Source organism: Pseudophryne corroboree, assembly GCF_028390025.1.
Source record: "Pseudophryne corroboree isolate aPseCor3 chromosome 3 unlocalized genomic scaffold, aPseCor3.hap2 SUPER_3_unloc_25, whole genome shotgun sequence".
NCBI lineage: Eukaryota > Metazoa > Chordata > Amphibia > Anura > Myobatrachidae > Pseudophryne > Pseudophryne corroboree.
The window spans coordinates 31798-46744 of NW_026967514.1; the positions used below are offsets into that span (position 1 = coordinate 31798).

General features: G+C 60.8%; 1 long non-coding RNA gene across 1 annotated transcript; it reads left to right on the forward strand.

Moving 5' to 3' along the window:
* Positions 1 to 2732: 2732 nt before the first annotated feature.
* LOC134983816 (uncharacterized) lies at positions 2733 to 14158 on the forward strand. The gene is made up of 3 exons (XR_010191688.1): positions 2733 to 2790; positions 13889 to 13967; positions 14066 to 14158. It is a non-coding gene; the product is annotated as an uncharacterized LOC134983816 (long non-coding RNA).
* Positions 14159 to 14947: the final 789 nt, after the last annotated feature.

Genomic DNA, 14947 nt, shown 5'->3' on the forward strand with positions numbered 1-14947 from the left:
CAGGGGGCGGCAGGTGAGGGGGATAGAAGGGGACAGGCAGGGGGCGGCAGGTGAGGGGGATAGAAGAGGACAGGCAGGGGGCGGCAGGTGAGGGGGATAGAAGGGGACAGGCAGGGGGGCGGCAGATGAGGGGGACAGAACGGGACAGAGAGGGGGCGGCAGGTGAGGTGGATAGAAGGGGACAGGAAGGGAGCAGCAGGGGAGAGGCTATGGGAGGCAGGCATGGGGAAGCAAGGGAGAGAGTTTTGGGAGGCTGGCAGGGGGCAGCAGGGAAGGGGGGTATGGGAGACAGGCATGGGGCAGCAGGGGAGGGGAGTATGAGAAGCAGACAGGGGGCAGCAGGGGAGGGGGGTATGGGAGAATGAGGGCAGCATAGGAGGGGGGTATGGGAGGTAGGCAGGGGCAGCAGGGGAGGGAGATAGCAGAGGACAAGTAGGGGGCGGCAGGTGAGGGGGATAGAAGGGGACAGGCAGGGGGGCAGCAGGGTAGGGGGGTATGGGAGGCAGGCAGGGGGCAGCAGGGGAGAGGAGTATGGGAGGCCGGCAGGGGGCAGCAGGGGAGGGAGGGGTATGGGAGAGTGGGGCAGCATAGGAGGGGGGTATGGGAGGTAGGCAGGGGGCAGCAGGAGGGAGGGTTATGGGAGACAGGGTGTGTATACCGCTCCATATGTGTGTATACCGCCCTCCTGAGTGTATACTGCCCCCCTATGTGTCTATACTGCCCCCTATGTGTGTATACCGCCCCCTATGTATGTATACCGCCCCCTATGCGTGTATACCGCCCCCTATGCGTGTATACCGCCCCCTATGTCTGCATACCGCCCTCCTGGGTGTATACCGCCCCCCCTATGTGTGTATACCACCCCCTATGTGTGTATACCGCCCCCTATGTGTGTATACCGCCCCCTATGTGTGTATCCCGCCCTCCTGTGTGTATACCGCCCCCTATGTGTGTATACCGCCCCCTATGTGTGTATTCCGCCCTCCTGTGTGTATACCGCCCCCTATGTGTGTATACCGCCCCCTATGTGTGTATCCCGCCCTCCTGTGTGTATACCGCCCCCCTATGTGTGTATACCGCCCCCTATGTGTGTATACCTCCCCCTATGTGTGTATACAGCCCCCAATGTGTGTATACAGCCCCCAATGTGTGTATAGCGCCCTTTATGTGTGTATACCGACCCCCTATATGTGTATACCGCCCCCAATGTGTGTATATCGCCCCCTATGTGTGTATACCGCCCCCTATGTGTGTATACTGCCCCCCTATGTGTGTATACCGCCCCCTATATGTGTATACAGCCCACAATGTGTGTAAACCGCCCCCTATGTGTGCATACAGCCCCCAATGTGTGTATACCGCCCCCTATGTGTGTATACTGCCCGCACCCAATGTGTGTATACAGCCCCCAATGTGTGTATACTGTCCCCTATGTGTATATACCGCCTCCTATGTGTATATACTGCCCCCTATGTGTGTATAGCGCCCCCTATGTGTGTATACCGCCCCCTATGTGTGTATACCGCCCCCTATGTGTGTATCCCGCCCTCCTGTGTGTATACCGCCCCCTATGTGTGTATACCGCCCCCTATGTGTGTATCCCGCCCTCCTGTGTGTATACCGCCCCCTATGTGTGTATACCGCCCCCTATGTGTGTATCCCGCCCTCCTGTGTGTATACCGCCCCCCTATGTGTGTATACCGCCCCCTATGTGTGTATACCTCCCCCAATGTGTGTATACAGCCCCCAATGTGTGTATAGCGCCCTTTATGTGTGTATGCCGACCCCCTATATGTGTATACCGCCCCCAATGTGTGTATACCGCCCCCTATGTGTATATACCGCCCCCCTATGTGTGTATACCGCCCCCTATATGTGTATACTGCCCCCTATGTGTGTATACCGCCCCCTATATGTGTATACAGCCCACAATGTGTGTAAACCGCCCCCTATGTGTGCATACAGCCCGCACCCAATGTGTGTATACAGCCCCCAATGTGTGTATACTGTCCCCTATGTGTATATACCGCCTCCTATGTGTATATACTGCCCCCTATGTGTGTATACCGGCCCCCTATGTGTATATACCGCCCCCTATGTGTATATAGTGCCCCCCTATGTGTATATACCTCCCCCTATGTGTATATAGTGCCCCCCTATGTGTATATACTGCCCCCTATGTGTGTATACCGCCCCCCTATGTGTATATAGCGCCCCCTATGTGTAACACCCTGTATGAGCAGTGACAGCAGTGTGAGCAGCGCTGTGTGTGTGTATGACACGGGTAATATACTCTCCATGCACACACACTGCAGCACATACACCCTGCCCGGCAGGAGAGGGGGCGGCGGCCATTAACTGGAGGAGACCGGGGGCGGAGCTCTGTGTACAGGAAGGGGCGGGGCTCTGTTTCCGGGCCACCGTTTGCATAGCGCATAGGATTATGGGTAGGGACAGCCGCAGTCACTAAGCAACCAGGAGCAGTCCCGCCCACCCTCCCGGTCATAAGGCGCAGCGTCCCGTCACTCATCATCCAGCCCCGCCTACTCTACACGCCATTGGTCGGAAAGTCCCGTCACTCATCGTGACGTGTATGGGAAGGAGAGTGGGCGGGGCTGCGAGCAATGGGCGGGGGAAATGTGAATGAGTGATTGGACCCTGCGACCAATAGCTAGAGGCAGAGGCGGGGCTGGCTGAGTGACGGGTTGCTGCAGCCTATGAGAGAGTAGGCGGGGCTGGTGGCTGATCCCATGCGATGAGTTAGGCGCTGACCCCGAAATACTGTCCCTGGTAACATCCCCCCCCCCCTCTCCTGTCTCCTCCCCCTGCCTCCCATACCCCCCTCCCCTGCTGCCCCCTGCCTCCCATACCCCCCTGCCTCCCATACCCCCCTACCCTGCTACCCCCTGCCCCCCATACCCCCCTCCCCTGCTGCCCCGTCTCCCATCCCCCCTCCCCTGCCTCCCATACCCCCCTCTCCTGCTGCCCCCTGCCTCCCATACCCCCCTCCCCTGCTGCCCCCTGCCTCCCATACCCCGCTCCCCTGCTGCCCCCTGCCTCTCATACCCCCCTCCCCTGCTGCCCCCTGCCTCCCATACCTCCCTACCCTGCTACCCCCTGCCCCCCATACCCCCCTCCCCTGCTGCCCCGTCTCCCATCCCCCCCTCCCCTGCCTCCCATACCCCCCTCTCCTGCTGCCCCCTGCCTCCCATACCCCCCTCCCCTGCTGCCCTCTGCCTCCCATACCCCGCTCCCCTGCTGCCCCCTGCCTCTCATACCCCCCTCCCCTGCTGCCCCCTGCCTCCCATACCTCCCTACCCTGCTACCCCCTGCCCCCCTCCCCTGCTGCCCCGTCTCCCATCCCCCCTCCCCTGCCTCCCATACCCCCCTCTCCTGCTGCCCCCTGCCTCCCATACCCCCCTCCCCTGCTGCCCCCTGCCTCCCATACCCCGCTCCCCTGCTGCCCCCTGCCTCTCATACCCCCCTCCCCTGCTGCCCCCTGCCTCTCATACCCCCCTCCCCTGCTGCCCCCTGCCTCCCATACCCCCCTCCTCTGCTGCCACCTGCCTCCCATACCCCCCTCCTCTCCTGACTCTCCTCCTGCCCCCTGCCTACCATACCCCCCTCCCTTGCTGCCCCCTGCCTGCCTCCCATACCCCCCTCCCTTGCTGCCCGCTGCCTGCCTCCCATAACCCCCTGCCCTGCTGCCCCAGCCTCCCATACCCCCTCCCCTGCTGCTCCCTGCCTCCCATACCCCCCCCCCCCTGCTGCCCCCTGCCTGCCTCACATACCCCCCTCCTCTGCCTGCCTCCCATACCCCCCTCCCCTGCTGCCTCCCATACCCACCTCCCCTGCTGCCCCCTGCCTCCCATACCCCCCTCCCCTGCTGCCCCCTGCCTCCCATACCCCCCTCCCCTGCCTCCCATACCCCCTACCCTGCTGCCCCCTGCCTTCCATACCCCCCTCCCCTGCTGCCTCCCATACCCCTCTCCCCTGCTGCCCCCTGCCTCCCATACCCCCTCCCCTGCTGCCCCCTGCCTCCCATACCCCCCTCCCCTGCCTCCCATACCCCCCTCCCCTGCTGCCCCTTGCCTGCCTCCCATAACCCTCTGCCTGCCTCCCATACCCCCATCCCCTGCTTCCCCCTGCCTCCCATACCCCCCTCCCCTGCTGCCTCCCATACCCACCTCCCCTGCTGCCCCCTGCCTGCCTCCCATACCCACCTCCCCTGCTGCCCCCTGCCTCCCATACTCCCTTGCCCTGCTGCTCCCTGCCTGCCTCCCATACCCCCTCATCTTCCTCCCATACCCCCCTCCCTTGCTGCCCCCTGCCTGCCTCCCATAACCCCCTCCCCTGCCTGCCTCCCATAACCCCCTGCCCGGCTGCCCAAGCCTTCCATACCCCCCTCCCCTGCTGCCCCAGCCTCCCATACCCCCTCCCCTGCTGCTCCCTGCCTGCCATACACCCTCCCCTGCTGCTCCCTGCCTGCCATACCCCCTCCCCTGCTACCCCCTGCCTGCCTCCCTTACCCCCCTCCCCTGCTGCCTTCCATACCCCCTGCCCTGCGGCACCCAATACCCTGCTGCCCCTTGCCTGCCTCCCATACCACCCTCTCCTGCTTTCTCTGCCGGCCTCCCATACCCCCTCCCCTGCTGCCTCCTGCATCCCATACCCCCCTCCCCTGCTGCCCCCTGCCTCCCATACACCCTCTTCTGCTGCCTCCCATACCCTCTCCACTGCCTGCCTCCCATACCCCCCTCCCCTGCTGCTCCTGCCTCCCATACCCCCCTGCCCTGCTGTCCCCTGTCTGCTTCCCATACCCTCCTGCCCCCTGACTGCCTCCCCTACCCACCTCCCCTGCTGCCCCCTGCCTGCCTCCCATACCCCCCTGTCCTGCTGCTCCCTGCCTCCCATACCCCCCTCCCCTGCTGCTCCTGCCTCCCATACCCCCCTCCCCTGCTGCCCCTTAAACCCCCCTGCCTCCCATACCCCCATCTCCTTCTGCCCCTGCCTCCCATACCCTGCTCCCCTGCCTGCCTCCCGTACCCCCTCCCCTGCCTGCCTCCCATACCCCCCCTCCCCTGCTGCTCCTGCCTCCCATACCCCCCTGCCCTGCTGCTCCCTGCCGCCACAGTTGTCCCAGCCTCCCATACCCCCCCTGCCCTGCTGCTCCCTGCCTGCCATATCCCCCTCCCCTGCTGCCCCCTGCCTCCCATACCCCTCTGCCCTGCTGCCCCTTACACCCCCTGCCCTGCTGCCCCCTGCCTCCCATACCCCCCTCCCCTGCCTGCCTCCCATACCCCCTCCCCTGCCTGCATCCCATACACCCCTGCCCTGCTGCTCCCTGCCTCCCCTGTTGCCCCAGCCTCCCATACCCCCCTCCCCTGCTGCACCCTATAAACCCTGCCCTGCCTGTCTTACCCCCTTCCCCTTCTGCCCCCTATACCTTACTGCCTCCCATACCCACCTACTGCTCCCTGCCTGTCATATCCACCTCCCCTGCTGCCCCCTGCCTCACAAACCCCCCCGCCCCTGCTGCCTCCCATACCCCCCTCTCCTTCTGCCCCTTCCTCCCATACCCTCATCCCCTGCCTGCCTCCTATGCCCTGCTGCCCCCTGCCTGCCTCCCATACCCTGCTGCTCCCTGCCTTCCATACCGCCCTGTTGCTCCCTGCCACCACAGTTGCCCCAGCCTCCCATAACCCCCTCTCCTGCTGCCCCCTATACCCCCTCCCCTGCTGCTCCCTGCCTGCCATACCCCCTCCCCTGCTGCCCCCTATACCCTGCTGCCTCCCATGCCATCTCTCCTGCTGCCCCCTGCTTCCCATACCCCCTCCCCTGCCTGCCTCCCCTGCTGCCCCCTGCCTCCCATACCCCCCCCCCCTGCCTGCCTCCCATATCCCCCTCATCTGCTGCCCCCTGCCTCCCATACCCCCCTGCCCTGCTGCCCCCTGCCTCCCATACCACCTCCCCTGCTGCCCTCTGCCTCCCATACCCCCCATCCCCTGCCTCCCATACCCCCTGTCCTGCTGCTCCCTGCCTCCCATACCCCCCTCCCCTGCTTCTCCTGCCTCCCATACCCCCCTGCCCTACTGCTCCCTGCCGCCACAGTTGTCCCAGCCGCCCATACCTCCCTGCCCTGCTGCTCCCTGCCTGCCATATCCCCCTCCCCTGCTGCCCCCTGCCTCCCAAACCCCCCTGCCCTGCTGCCCCTTATACCCCCCTACCCTGCTGCCCCTGCCTCCCATACCCCCCTCCCCTGCTGTCCCCTGCCTGCCTCCCATACCCCCTCCCCTGCCCCCTCCCCTGCCTGCCTCCCATACCCCCCTGCCCTGCTGCTCCCTGCCTCCCCTGTTGCCCCAGCCTCCATACCCCCCTCCCCTGCTGCCCCTATACGCCCTGCCTGCCTTACCCCCTCCCCTTCTGCCCCCTATACCCTGCTGCCTCCCATACCCATCTACTGCTCCCTGCCTGTCATACCCACCTCCCCTGCTGCCCCCTTCCTCACAAACCCCCCTCCCCTGCTGCCTCCCATACCCCCCTCTCCTTCTGCCCCTTCCTCCCATAGCCCCCTGTCCTGCTGCTCCCTGCCTCCCATACCCCCCTCCCCTGCTTCTCCTGCCTCCCATACCCCCCTGCCCTGCTGCTCCCTGCCGCCACAGTTGTCCCAGCCTCCCATACCTCCCTGCCCTGCTGCTCCCTGCCTCCCCTGCTGCCCCCTGCCTCCCATACCCCCCTGCCCTGCTGCTCCCTGCCTCCCATACCCCCATCTCATTCTGCCCCTGCCTCCCATACCCCGCTCCCCTGCTGCCCCCTGCCTGCCTCCCATACCCCCTCCCCTGCCTGCCTCCCATACCCCCCTGCCCTGCTGCTCCCTGCCTCCCCTGTTGCCCCAGCCTTCCATACCCCCCTCCCCTGCTGCACCCTATACACCCTGCCCTGCCTGCCTTACCCCCCTCCCCTTCTGCCCCCTATACCTTGCTGCCTCCCATACTCACCTACTGCTCCCTGCCTGTCATACCCACCTCCCCTGCTGCCACCTGCCTACAAACCCCCCTCCTTGCTGCCTCCCATACCCCCCTCTCCTTCTGCCCCTTCCTCCCATACCCTCCTCCCCTGCCCTGCTGCCCCCTGCCTGCCTCCCATACCCCCCTGCCCTACTGCTCCCTGCCTCCCATACCCCCCTCCCCTGCTGCTCAGGCCTCCCATACCGCCCTGTTGCTCCCTGCCACCACAGTTGCCCCAGCCTCCCATAACCCCCTCTCCTGCTGCCCCCTATACCCCCTACCCTGCTGCTCCCTGCCATACCCCCTCCCCTGCTGCCCCCTATACCCTGCTGCCTCCCATGCCATCTCTCCTGCTGCCCCCTGCTTCCCATACCCCCTCCCCTGCCTGCCTCCCATACCCCCCTCCCCTGCTGCCCCCTGCCTCCCATACCCCCTCCCCTGCCTGCCTCCCATCTTCCCCTCATCTGCTGCCCCCCTGCCTCCCATACCCCCCTGCCCTGCTGCCCCCTGCCTCCCATACCCCCTCCCCTGCTGCCCTCTGCCTCCCATACCCCCCATCCCCTGCTGCCCCCCTGCCTGCCTCCCATACCCCCCTGTCCTGCTGCTCCCTGCCTCCCATACCCCCCTCCCCTGCTTCTCCTGCCTCCCATACCCCCTGCCCTACTGCTCCCTGCCGCCACAGTTGTCCCAGCCTCCCATACCTCCCTGCCCTGCTGCTCCCTGCCTGCCATATCCCCCTCCCCTGCTGCCCCCTGCCTCCCAAACCCCCCTGCCCTGCTGCCCCTTATACCCCCCTACCCTGCTGCCCCTGCCTCCCATACCCCCATCTCCTTCTGCCCCTGCCTCCCATACCCCGCTCCCCTGCCTGCCTCCCATACCCCCTCCCCTGCCTGCCTCCCATACCCCCCTGCCCTGCTGCTCCCTGCCTCCCCTGTTGCCCCAGCCTCCCATACCCCCCTCCCCTGCTGCCCCTATACACCCTGCCTGCCTTACCCCCTCCCCTTCTGCCCCTATACCCTGCTGCCTCCCATACCCATCTACTGCTCCCTGCCTGTCATACCCACCTCCCCTGCTGCCCCCTTCCTCACAAACCCCCCTCCCCTGCTGCCTCCCATACTCCCCTCTCCTTCTGCCCCTTCCTCCCATACCCCCCTGTCCTGCTGCTCCCTGCCTCCCATACCCCCCTCCCCTGCTTCTCCTGCCTCCCATACCCCCCTGCCCTGCTGCTCCCTGTCGCCACAGTTGTCCCAGCCTCCCATACCTCCCTGCCCTGCTGCTCCCTGCCTGCCATATCCTGCTGCCCCCTGCCTCCCATACCCCCCTGCCCTGCTGCCCCCTGCCTCCCATACCCCCATCTCATTCTGCCCCTGCCTCCCATACCCCGCTCCCCTGCTGCCCCCTGCCTGCCTCCCATACCCCCTCCCCTGCCTGCCTCCCATACCCCCCTGCCCTGTTGCCCCAGCCTCCCATACCCCGCTCCCCTGCTGCCCCTATACACCCTGCCCTGCCTTGCCTGCCTTACCCCCTCCCCTTCTGCCCCCTATACCCTGCTGCCTCCCATACCCACCTACTGCTCCCTGCCTGTCATATCCACCTCCCCTGCTGCCCCCTGCCTCCCTCACAAACCCCCCTCCCCTGCTGCCTTCCATACCCCCCTCTCCTTCTGCCCCTTCCTCCCATACCCTCCTCCCCTGCTGCCCCCTGCCTGCCTCCTATGCCCTGCTGCCCCTTGCCTGCCTCCCATACCTCCCTACCCTGCTGCTCCCTGCCTCCCATACCCCCCTCCCCTGCTGCTCTGGCCTCCCATACCGCCCTGTTGCTCCCTGCCACCACAGTTGCCCCAGCCTTCCATAACCCCCTCCCCTGCTGCCCCCTGCCTGCCATACCCCCCTCCCTTGCTGCCCCCTATACCCTACTGCCTCCCATACCACCTCTACAGCTGCCCCCTGCTTCCCATACCCCCTCCCCTGCCTGCCTCCCATACCCCCTCCCCTGCTGCCCCCTACCTCCCATACCGCCCTCCCCTGCCTGCCTCCCATACCCCCCTCCTCTGCTGCCCCCTGCCTCCCATACCCCCCTCCCCTGCTGCCCTCTGCCTCCCATACCCCCATCCCCTGCTGCTCTGGCCTCCCATACCCCTCTGCCCTGCTGTTCCCTGCCTGCCTCCCATACCCCCCACTCCTGCTGCTCCCTGCCTCCCATACCGCCCTCCCCTCCCTCCTCTTTTGCCCCAGCCTCCCATACCTCCCCGTGCTGCCCCCTATACCCCCTGCCCTGCTGCTCCCTTCCTGCCATACCCCCCTCCTCTGCTGCCCCCTATACCCTGCTGCCTCCCATACCACCCACTCCTGCTGCCCCGGCCTCCCATACCCCCCTCCCCTGCTGCCCCCTGCCTCCCATACCACCCTCCCCTGCTGCCCCCTGCCTCCCATACCCCCTCCCCTGCTGCCCCCTGCCTTCCTGTTTGTCACCTGCTGGGGTAAGACGGGCATATCCATGTCTGTGTGTGTAATTACCAAAGATATCAGTGATGACACTAGGACTGCTGGGAATGGGACATTATACAGTAACACCAGGGGACATGTCTGGGTGATGACTGCTGGGAATGGGACATTATACAGTAACACCGGGGGATGTGTCTGGATGATGACTGGAGAGGTGACTGCTGGGAATGGGACATTTTACAGTAACACCAGGGGATGTGTCTGGGTGATGACTGGAGAGGTGACTGCTGGGAATGGTACATTATACAGTAACACAGGGGGACGTGTAAGGGTGATGACCGGAGAGGTGATTGCTGGGAATGGGGCATTATACAGTAACAGCAGGGGACGTGTCTGGGTGATGACCGGAGAGGTGACTGCTGGGAATGGGTCACTATACAGTAACACCGGGGGACGTGTCTGGGTGGTGACTGGAGAGGTGACTGCTGGGAATGGGGCATTATACAGTAACACCAGGGGATGTGTCTGGATGGTGACTGCTGGAAATGGGTAATTATACAGTAACGCCAGGGGATGTGTACGGGTGATGACCGGAGAGGGGACTGCTGGGAATGGGACATTATACAGTAACGCAAGGGAATGTGTACGGGTGATGACCGGAGAGGGGACTGCTGGGAATGGGACATTATACAGGAACATCTGGGATGTATCTGGGTGATGACTGTAGAGGTGACTGCTGGGAATGGGACATTATACAGTAACACCAGGGGACGTGTCTGGGTGATGACTGGAGAGGTGACTGCTGGGAATGGGACATTATACAGGAACATCTGGGGATGTGTCTGGGTGGTGACTGCTGGGAATGGGACATTATACAGTAACACCAGGGGACGTGTCTGGGTGATGACTGTAGAGGTGACTGCTGGGAATGGGACATTATACAGTAACACCAGGGGACGTGTCTGGGTGATGACTGGAGAGGTGACTGCTGGGAATGGGACATTATACAGTAACACCAGGGGATGTGTCTGGGTGGTGACTGCTGGGAATGGGACATTACACAGTAACGCCAGGGGATGTGTCTGGGTGATGACTGGAGAGGTGACTGCTGGGAATGGGACATTATACAGTAACACCAGGGGATGTGTCTGGGTGGTGACTGGAGAGGTGACGGCAGGGTATGGGGCATTATACAGTAACACCAGGGGATGTGTCTGGGTGGTGACTGCTGGGAATGGGACATTATACAGTAACGCCAGGGGATGTGTCTGGGTGATGACTGGAGAGGTGACTGCTGGGAATGGGACATTATACAGTAACACCAGGGGACGTGTCTGGGTGTTGACCGGAGAGGTGACTGCTGGGAATGGAGCATTATACAGTAACACCAGGGGATGTGTCTGGGTGATGACTGGAGAGGTGACTGCTGGGAATGGAGCATTATACAGTAACACCAGGGGATGTGTCTGGGTGGTGAGTGGAGAGGTGACTGCTGGGAATGGGGCATTATACAGTAACGCCAGGGGATGTGTCTGGGTGATGACTGGAGAGGTGACTGCTGGGAATGGGACATTATACAGTAACACCAGGGGACGTGTCTGGGTGATGACTGGAGAGGTAACTGCTGGGAATGGGACATTATACAGTAACACCAGGGGATGTGTCTGGGTGGTGACTGCTGGGAATGGGACATTATACAGTAACGCCAGGGGATGTGTCTGGGTGGTGACTGGAGAGGTGACTGCTGGGTATGGGGCATTATACAGTAACACCAGGGGATGTGTCTGGGTGGTGACTGCTGGGAATGGGACATTATACAGTAACGCCAGGGGATGTGTCTGGGATGATGACTGGAGAGGTGACTGCTGGGAATGGGACATTATACAGTAACACCAGGGGACGTGTCTGGGTGATGACCGGAGAGGTGATTGCTGGGAATGGGACATTATACAGTAACACCAGGGGACGTGTCTGGGTGATGACCGGAGAGGTGACTGCTGGGAATGGGTCACTATACAGTAACACCGGGGGACGTGTCTGGGTGGTGACTGGAGAGGTGACTGCTGGGAATGGGGCATTATACAGTAACGCCAGGGGATGTGTCTGGGTGGTGACTGCTGGGAATGGGACATTATACAGTAACACCAGGGGATGTGTCTGGGTGATGACTGGAGAGGTGACTGCTGGGAATGGAGCATTATACAGTAACACCAGGGGATGTGTCTGGGTGGTGACTGGAGAGGTGACTGCTGGGAATGGGGCATTATACAGTAACGCCAGGGGATGTGTCTGGGTGGTGACTGCTGGAAATGGGTAATTATACAGTAACGCCAGGGGATGTGTACGGGTGATGACTGGAAAGGTGACTGCTGGGAATGGGACATTATACAGTAACACCAGGGGATGTGTCTGGGTGATGACTGGACAGGTGACTGCTGGGAATGGGACATTATACAGTAACACCGGGGGATGTGTACGGGTGATGACCGGAGAGGTAACTGCTGGGAATGGGACATTATACAGTAACGCCAGGGGATGTGTCTGGGTGGTGACTGCTGGAAATGGGTAATTATACAGTAACGCCAGGGGATGTGTACGGGTGATGACTGGAAAGGTGACTGCTGGGAATGGGACATTATACAGTAACACCAGGGGATGTGTCTGGGTGATGACTGGACAGGTGACTGCTGGGAATGGGACATTATACAGTAACACCGGGGGATGTGTACGGGTGATGACCGGAGAGGTAACTGCTGGGAATGGGACATTATACAGTAACGCCAGGGGATGTGTCTGGGTGGTGACTGCTGGGAATGGGACATTATACAGTAACGCCAGGGGATGTGTCTGGGTGGTGACTGGAGAGGTGACTGCTGGGTATGGGGCATTATACAGTAACACCAGGGGATGTGTCTGGGTGGTGACTGCTGGGAATGGGACATTATACAGTAACGCCAGGGGATGTGTCTGGGATGATGACTGGAGAGGTGACTGCTGGGAATGGGACATTATACAGTAACACCAGGGGACGTGTCTGGGTGATGACCGGAGAGGTGATTGCTGGGAATGGGACATTATACAGTAACACCAGGGGACGTGTCTGGGTGATGACCGGAGAGGTGACTGCTGGGAATGGGTCACTATACAGTAACACCGGGGGACGTGTCTGGGTGGTGACTGGAGAGGTGACTGCTGGGAATGGGGCATTATACAGTAACGCCAGGGGATGTGTCTGGGTGGTGACTGCTGGGAATGGGACATTATACAGTAACACCAGGGGATGTGTCTGGGTGATGACTGGAGAGGTGACTGCTGGGAATGGAGCATTATACAGTAACACCAGGGGATGTGTCTGGGTGGTGACTGGAGAGGTGACTGCTGGGAATGGGGCATTATACAGTAACGCCAGGGGATGTGTCTGGGTGGTGACTGCTGGAAATGGGTAATTATACAGTAACGCCAGGGGATGTGTACGGGTGATGACTGGAAAGGTGACTGCTGGGAATGGGACATTATACAGTAACACCAGGGGATGTGTCTGGGTGATGACTGGACAGGTGACTGCTGGGAATGGGACATTATACAGTAACACCGGGGGATGTGTACGGGTGATGACCGGAGAGGTAACTGCTGGGAATGGGACATTATACAGTAACGCCAGGGGATGTGTCTGGGTGGTGACTGCTGGAAATGGGTAATTATACAGTAACGCCAGGGGATGTGTACGGGTGATGACTGGAAAGGTGACTGCTGGGAATGGGACATTATACAGTAACACCAGGGGATGTGTCTGGGTGATGACTGGACAGGTGACTGCTGGGAATGGGACATTATACAGTAACACCGGGGGATGTGTACGGGTGATGACCGGAGAGGTAACTGCTGGGAATGGGACATTATACAGTAACGCCAGGGGATGTGTCTGGGTGGTGACTGCTGGGAATGGGACATTATACAGTAACACCAGGGGATGTGTCTGGGTGATGACTGGAGAGGTGACTGCTGGGAATGGGACATTATACAGTAACACCAGGGGATGTGTATGGGTGATGACTGGAGAGGTGACTGCTGGAAATGGGGGATTATACAGTAACACCGGGGGATGTGTCTGGGTGGTGACTGCTGGGAATGGGACATTATACAGTAACACCAGGGGATGTGTCTGGGTGATGACTGGAGAGGTGACTGCTGGGAATGGGGCATTATACAGTAACACCAGGGGGCGTGTCTGGGTGATGACTGGAGAGGTGACTGCTGGGAATGGGACATTATACAGTAACACCAGGGGACGTGTCTGGGTGATGACTGGAGAGGTGACTGCTGGGAATGGGGCATTATACAGTAACACTGGGGGATGTGTCTGGGTGATGACTGTATCACTGTGTGTGTCAGGTTCCTATAAGGTGTCAGGATGTCACTGTCTATGTCTCCATGCAGGAGGGGGAGTATATAGAGGAACACAGGGGTCTGTACAAGGACGTGATGATGGAGAATAACCGGCCCCTCACATTACTGGGTAAGAGGAGACTGTCATGTATTGTACAGGGGAGAGCAGGTATGGCGCCTGATAATCACATATATACACTGTACTCAGTCTCTGTGTGTCTCCTACAGGTGGACCCAGTAACAGAGATACCCCAGAGAGATGTCCCCGTCCTCTGTATTCCCAGGACTGTACAGAGGAGAATCACAGGATCCCACAGGAGGATCAGGTAGGTTGGATTTAGGGTCTCACCAATATACCAAAGTGACCATCACTATATGATCTGTAGAGGAGCTGTGTGTTTTATACACTGATATTATACTGTTTCACCTCAGTTTAATCTGAATGTATGCAAATGTCATTATAGTGTTGTGGTTTTTTTTTCTGCTGCAGGGTACACTGGGTTCCACAGGGAGTAACGTTGGGGTGTAGAGTAGGATCTTGATCCGAGGCACCAACAGGCTAAAAGTTGTGACTGTTCCCAGAGTGCATAGCTCCGCCTGCTCTATAACCCCGCCTCTGTGCACAGGAGCTCAGTTTTGTAGTTGGTGCCATGCAGTGCAGGCATACAACAGACGGGCTGCTCCAGCAGTCCTCAGATGAGCTTTTTTAAGTGAAAAATGAAGACTTCAACGGCTGCACGCCGGAGAGTGGAGCCTCCATCCAGAAGTATTTCAACTCCTCGTGGACAAATGGGGCCTTCCAGATGTGGACCTGATGGCATCTCGACACAATCACAATTTTCCGGTCTTCAGAACAAGGACAAGGGATCCTCAAGCAGCGTTCGTGGATGCACTGGCAATTCCATGGAACTTTCGTCTGCAACACGTGTTCCCTCCGTTGTCACTCCTGCCCAGAGTAATAAGGAAGTTCAAGCAAGAAGGAGGAATCCTACTTCTGATCGCTCCAGCGTGGCCCAGACGGCATTGCTTCTCAGACCTTCAGGGTCTATTGATAGAGCGTCCCCTTCTTCCAGGGCCGGCTCCAGGCCTACTAGCACCCTGAGCGAGAAA